We start from the raw sequence: 6,206 nt of genomic DNA on the forward strand, positions 1-6,206 counted from the left end.
TATCTCGATTTTTCCAAAGCGTTTGATACCGTGCCGCACAAGAGGTTGGTACACAACATGAGAATGCTTGGCCTGGGGGAAAATGTGTGTAAATGGGTGTGAAGGATTACCCCTTCCTCCCACGTCACCAATCCGTGACGTCACTACACAGGTCCAGCTCTCTGGCGCCCCCTTTGTCTCTCAGGTCAGTAAAGGGACTGCACCTAGAGCAAATGGCCGCCGGGGAGACTGCCCTGTTACCCACCCTGGGTATTCTAAGATTCGCAATCAGAGTAAAAGGATCAGCCCAAAATTAATTTATGATTTAATTGCCTTAAGGGCGCACTAGATAATTACAAGAAATATACAATCACAATATATCAAGAGTTACAGTCAGAGTACAATATAACAACAATAATACAAGGCTTAAAGGTATAAAGCTGGAGGTCAATTTACCAGGTCGAAGGTCGCTTGTGGAAGCCGGGGGGCATAGCATTCCGCAGGTCCAAAAACTTAGTTGCCGGGCAGCCCCCAGAAAGCATGTGCTTGCTCCCCTCTGGCTGGCATACCCTGTTCCTTAAGATGTCATCATCATCATCTTCTTCTGTGGAGTGAGTCCCTCCCAGTGACCTCAGCGTCTTCTTATACCTGGCTGAGCCCCCCTGCCTGCAGCTGGGTGGGCTTAGCAATCTCCACCCCCTCTGTCTCCCTGCAAGATTTATTCCAATATCTAATAAATGGGATAACTTCTCTCAGGATGATCGGATCAGCACACGGGCAGTACCAGCGCCTGTGGTTTGTTCTGCCGGTCGTACTGGGATCAAACCTGGACCCATTCGGTCCCTGTGGGAGGCTGATCCCTATATCTCGGGTTTCAGACCTTCCACCGTCATGGGAGTCACACTGTTGGATGCACAATTTCTTTAGGGTAAGGAGAATATTTTTTATGAGCCTGTACCTCGGACGATGCGTCCATAATTCACAATTCCATGTTGGAGACGGTTTGGCTGGGCTGCCATAATAGATGTGTATCCAGTGGCCACTTGGCATGCGTGTTTTAATTAAGCCCCCAAGCATTTCCAAGCCCCCTGGTGGCGTGGTTTCCTCATGGGGCTTTGAACTACCGTCTACAGTTTACACTGAGCTCAGCCCGTTAGCATACTAATAGGAACTCTATTCATTAGCAAAGGTGGGGGCCAGGAGCACTCCTGTGTCCAGGAGACAAAATGGAGTCACGCCAATCTGATAGCATGCCTGTTCCAAGATGGCGGCTGTTCCCTCATCACATCTCCCTGCTTCAGAGGGCGCTAGGGGGCATCACATTCCTGTGTTCCCCCATGCGCCCTTCCAGACCTTCTCCTTGCCGGGGCAACCCATCAGCATTACTAGGGTCTCGGCCTCTCTCTCCCTGAGCCTGTCCCTGCCTCCTCCTCTCTGAGGCAGACTCTGTCCCCTCCTCCTTCTTTCTCTGAGGCTGTCTCTGCCCCCTCCTCTCTCTCTCTGAGGCTGTCTCTGCCCCCTCCTCCTTCTCTCTCTGAGGCTGTCCCTGCCTCCTCCTTTCTCTCTCTGAGGCTGTCTCCTCCCCTGTCTCTCTCTGAGGCTGGCTCTGCCTCCTCCCCTCTCTTCCTGAGGCTGTCTCCGCCTCCTCCTCTGTCTCTCTCTGAGGCTGTCTCTGCCTCATCCTTTCTCTCTCTGAGGCTGTCTCTGCCCCCTCCTCCTTCTCTCTCTGAGGCTGTCCCTGCCTCCTCCTTTCTCTCTCTGAGGCTGTCTCCTCCCCTGTCTCTCTCTGAGGCTGTCTCTGCCTCATCCTTTCTCTCTCTGAGGCTGTCTCTGCCCCCTCCTCCTCTCTCTGAGGCTGTCTCTGCCTCCTCCTCTCTCTCTCTGAGGCTGTCTCTGCCCCCTCCTCCTCTTCCTGAGGCTGTCTCTGCCTCCTCCCCTCTCTTCCTGAGGCTGTCTCCGCCTCCTCCTTTGTCTCTCTCTGAGGCTGTCTCCGCCCCCTCCTCTCTCTCTCTGAGGCTGTCTCTGCCCCCTCCTCCTTCTTTCTCTGAGGCTGTTTCTGCCCCCTCCTCTCTCTCTCTGAGGCTGTCTCTGCCTCCTCCTCCCTCTCTCTCTGAGGCTGTCTCTGCCCCCTCCTCCTCTTCCTGAGGCTGTCTCTGCCTCCTCCCCTCTCTTCCTGAGGCTGTCTCCGCCTCCTCCTCTGTCTCTCTCTGAGGCTGTCTCCGCCCCCTCCTCTCTCTCTCTGAGGCTGTCTCTGCCCCCTCCTCCTTCTTTCTCTGAGGCTGTTTCTGCCTCCTCCTCTCTCTCTCTGAGGCTGTCTCTGCCCCCTCCTCCTCTTCCTGAGGCTGTCTCTGCCTCCTCCTCTCTCTGTCTGAGGCTGTCTCTGCCCCCTCCCCTCTCTCTCTGAGGCTGCCTCTGCCTCCTCCTCCTTCTCTCTCTCTCTCAGAGGCTGCCTCTAACTGTCGGTCCCTGGGCCACGCCTCCGGTGAACCCTGCTGGACCGATACCCGGTACAGCCGTCCCTGGTCCCCGACCACCTGCTTGCGGTCTGACTCCCCGGGAGGCTGTGCCGCCTGCTCCTTAAGAGCTTTCAGGCTAGCGTCAGCTTCCAGCGCTTCCGGACATCCCTGACTCGATGTGGCGAGAATGGACAACACCGCCACATCCACCGTCAGCTCCCCGGGATCTGTCTCCTGGCCGCTGTCTGACTCGGCAGCCACTTGGTCAGAGAGGGGGAAGCCGTCGGACCTCTGCAAGGCTCCTTGGGCTCCGGCGCTCCCATTCCTGGTGACAGCGGCCACGACCACTGTGTCCATGGGTAGCGCCTGCTTCCCCCCGGCTCCTGACCAAGTCGCCGGGTCAGGCAGACTTCCCGGCCCTCCTGACATCCCGGGTGTGGGGAACTCCCGCCCTGGGGTCTTACCTGGTGGCTCCTCTCCCGGGACGCCTCCTCCCCCCATGGCCTGTTCCTCTTCCTGCAGGGGCCCTAGACTCAGCAGGCTGGATTCACCTAGGGGCCCTACACTGCCCGTAGCAGCCCCTCCCTCCACCTCTGAGCTCTCCCCTACAGTCTCCTCACCTGTCCTCCCCGTGAGCCCCGTGTGTGTGGTGTCAGTGTATGGAGTACCCTCAGGTTTCACTCCCTCCCCCACTGTTGGAGGCACATTCAACACATCAACATTCACCGTAGAGTCATGACATTCTTGGGGAGCCGAACTTGGGGATTCAGTGGCCACATACTGAGACACTAGCCGCCCCAAATCGGTCCCAAGTAATACATTAGCAGGAATATTTGACGTTACTCCCACCTCCCGCATTCCCCTCCCGGCGCCCCAGTCCAAAAACACCTTTGCGACAGGCAGCGCCGGTTCCACGCCTCCAATTCCGGAGACGGACAGGGTTCTCCCTGGCACCAAGTCTTGAGGGGACACCACCTCAGGACGTACTAGGGTTCGTTCAGCGCCTGTGTCCCGCAGTCCCATGACCGCTGAGCGGCCGATAGTGACGGGTTGGTAATTGTCCAGGGACCTCCCACCACCCCCTCCCACACATAAAACAGTGGACGGTTTCGGGGACATGGATGGGGCCTTAAGACGCTGGGGACATGCTGTCTTGAAGTGCCCCAGCTGGTTGCAGTGATGACAACGTCTGGGGTCTGCGCCTGGCCTGGAGAGGGCAGCAGGGGGGTACACCCCTTGCACTCTGGGGGCTGGGGAAACAGGGGCAGGATTGGGCTTACCCCCTCTCCAGGTGCTGCTGGCAGGCTTCTTCGGCTCAGGCGCCCTGTTATTGGCATACTCATCTGCCAGGGCGGCTGTAGCAGAAGCCCCCTTCGGTTTCCGGTCACGGAGGAACTGCTGGAGGTCCTCTGGGCAGTTCCACAAGAACTGCTCCATGACGAACAGTTCCTGGACCTCCTGGCGGGTGGTGAGCGCTAGACCCGAGGTCCAGTGCTCTGCAGCTCTCAGCAACGCCCGCATGTGGTCGGTCCAGGTGTCCTTTGGGCCCCACTGCAGGCTCCGGAACTTCTTGCGGTAAGACTCTGGGGTGAGGTTGTAGTGCTGGATCAGGGCCCGCTTGATGCTGCTGTAGTCCTGCTCCGCCCCGGCAGGTAAGTCCCCCAAAACTTCCAGGGACTTACCCCTCAAACGGGGGGTCAGGTATCTTGCCCACTGATCCGGGGCCAGATGGTGTTGAAGGCAGGTCCTTTCAAAAGCCAGCAAGAAGGAATCCAGGTCTCCATCCTTCTCAAGCAGAGGGAAGTCCTCGGCCCGGACTTTGGAAGCCCTGGACTCTGGTGGTGCTGGGGCGTCCAGCGGGAGCCCGTGTTGAGCCATCTCCAGACGGTGCTGGCGCTCCGCTGCTCTCTCTGCCGCTGCTTGCTCCGCTGCCCGCTCTGCCGCCTCTCGGCGTTCTGCACGCTCTCGCTCTGCCGCTCTCTCTGCTCGCTCTGCCGCCTCACGGCGTTCTGCCCTCTCCCGCTCCTCTGCTTCACGGCGTTCTGCACGCTCGGCCTCCGCTGCTTTCTCTGCAGCTGCCATGAGTCTCACATAGGCGTCTTCATTACCCGCCTCGAGACGTGCCACTGCCGCTGCAACAAGGGCCGCTGATGTGGACAGGCTGGGGCGGGTAGGTGGTGGGTAGTCCCTTGCCGGACTAAGCACGGGTGGCTGGCTCCTTGGGGAGTCTGGGCTGAGCTCCCCCTCGCCTGGAACAGTACCGTCCACCACCACCTCCTCATAAGCCATAGCACTGGCCTGCGCCCTCACTGCACTCCTGGTGCCCTCCGCCATCTTTGGAACCTCTGGTTACTGACACAGCTGTACCCCTGACCTTGCACACAACTTATTATATCTACACTCTGACCGTCTAGTGCTGGGCTGACCTTAAGACCCCAGCAGTGAAAGTTACCACTGGTAGTCTTTAGTGTCTGGGAGTAGGGGTCCCACGCACACTATTACTCTGATCCCACGTACGCTGCCACCACTGTGAAGGATTACCCCTTCCTCCCACGTCACCAATCCGTGACGTCACTACACAGGTCCAGCTCTCTGGCGCCCCCTTTGTCTCTCAGGTCAGTAAAGGGACTGCACCTAGAGCAAATGGCCGCCGGGGAGACTGCCCTGTTACCCACCCTGGGTATTCTAAGATTCGCAATCAGAGTAAAAGGATCAGCCCAAAATTAATTTATGATTTAATTGCCTTAAGGGCGCACTAGATAATTACAAGAAATATACAATCACAATATATCAAGAGTTACAGTCAGAGTACAATATAACAACAATAATACAAGGCTTAAAGGTATAAAGCTGGAGGTCAATTTACCAGGTCGAAGGTCGCTTGTGGAAGCCGGGGGGCATAGCATTCCGCAGGTCCAAAAACTTAGTTGCCGGGCAGCCCCCAGAAAGCATGTGCTTGCTCCCCTCTGGCTGGCATACCCTGTTCCTTAAGATGTCATCATCATCATCTTCTTCTGTGGAGTGAGTCCCTCCCAGTGACCTCAGCGTCTTCTTATACCTGGCTGAGCCCCCCTGCCTGCAGCTGGGTGGGCTTAGCAATCTCCACCCCCTCTGTCTCCCTGCAAGATTTATTCCAATATCTAATAAATGGGATAACTTCTCTCAGGATGATCGGATCAGCACACGGGCAGTACCAGCGCCTGTGGTTTGTTCTGCCGGTCGTACTGGGATCAAACCTGGACCCATTCGGTCCCTGTGGGAGGCTGATCCCTATATCTCGGGTTTCAGACCTTCCACCGTCACGGGAGTCACACTGTTGGATGCACAATTTCTTTAGGGTAAGGAGAATATTTTTTATGAGCCTGTACCTCGGACGATGCGTCCATAATTCACAATTCCATGTTGGAGACGGTTTGGCTGGGCTGCCATAATAGATGTGTATCCAGTGGCCACTTGGCATGCGTGTTTTAATTAAGCCCCCAAGCATTTCCAAGCCCCCTGGTGGCGTGGTTTCCTCATGGGGCTTTGAACTACCGTCTACAGTTTACACTGAGCTCAGCCCGTTAGCATATTAATAGGAACTCTATTCATTAGCAAAGGTGGGGGCCAGGAGCACTCCTGTGTCCAGGAGACAAAATGGAGTCACGCCAATCTGATAGCATGCCTGTTCCAAGATGGCGGCTGTTCCCTCATCACAATGGGTTAGTAACTGGCTTAGTGATAGAAAGCAGAGGGTGGTTATAAATGGTATAGTCTCTAACTGGGTCGCTG

Source organism: Ranitomeya imitator, chromosome 3, assembly GCF_032444005.1.
Source record: "Ranitomeya imitator isolate aRanImi1 chromosome 3, aRanImi1.pri, whole genome shotgun sequence".
In the NCBI taxonomy this organism is placed as follows: domain Eukaryota; kingdom Metazoa; phylum Chordata; class Amphibia; order Anura; family Dendrobatidae; genus Ranitomeya; species Ranitomeya imitator.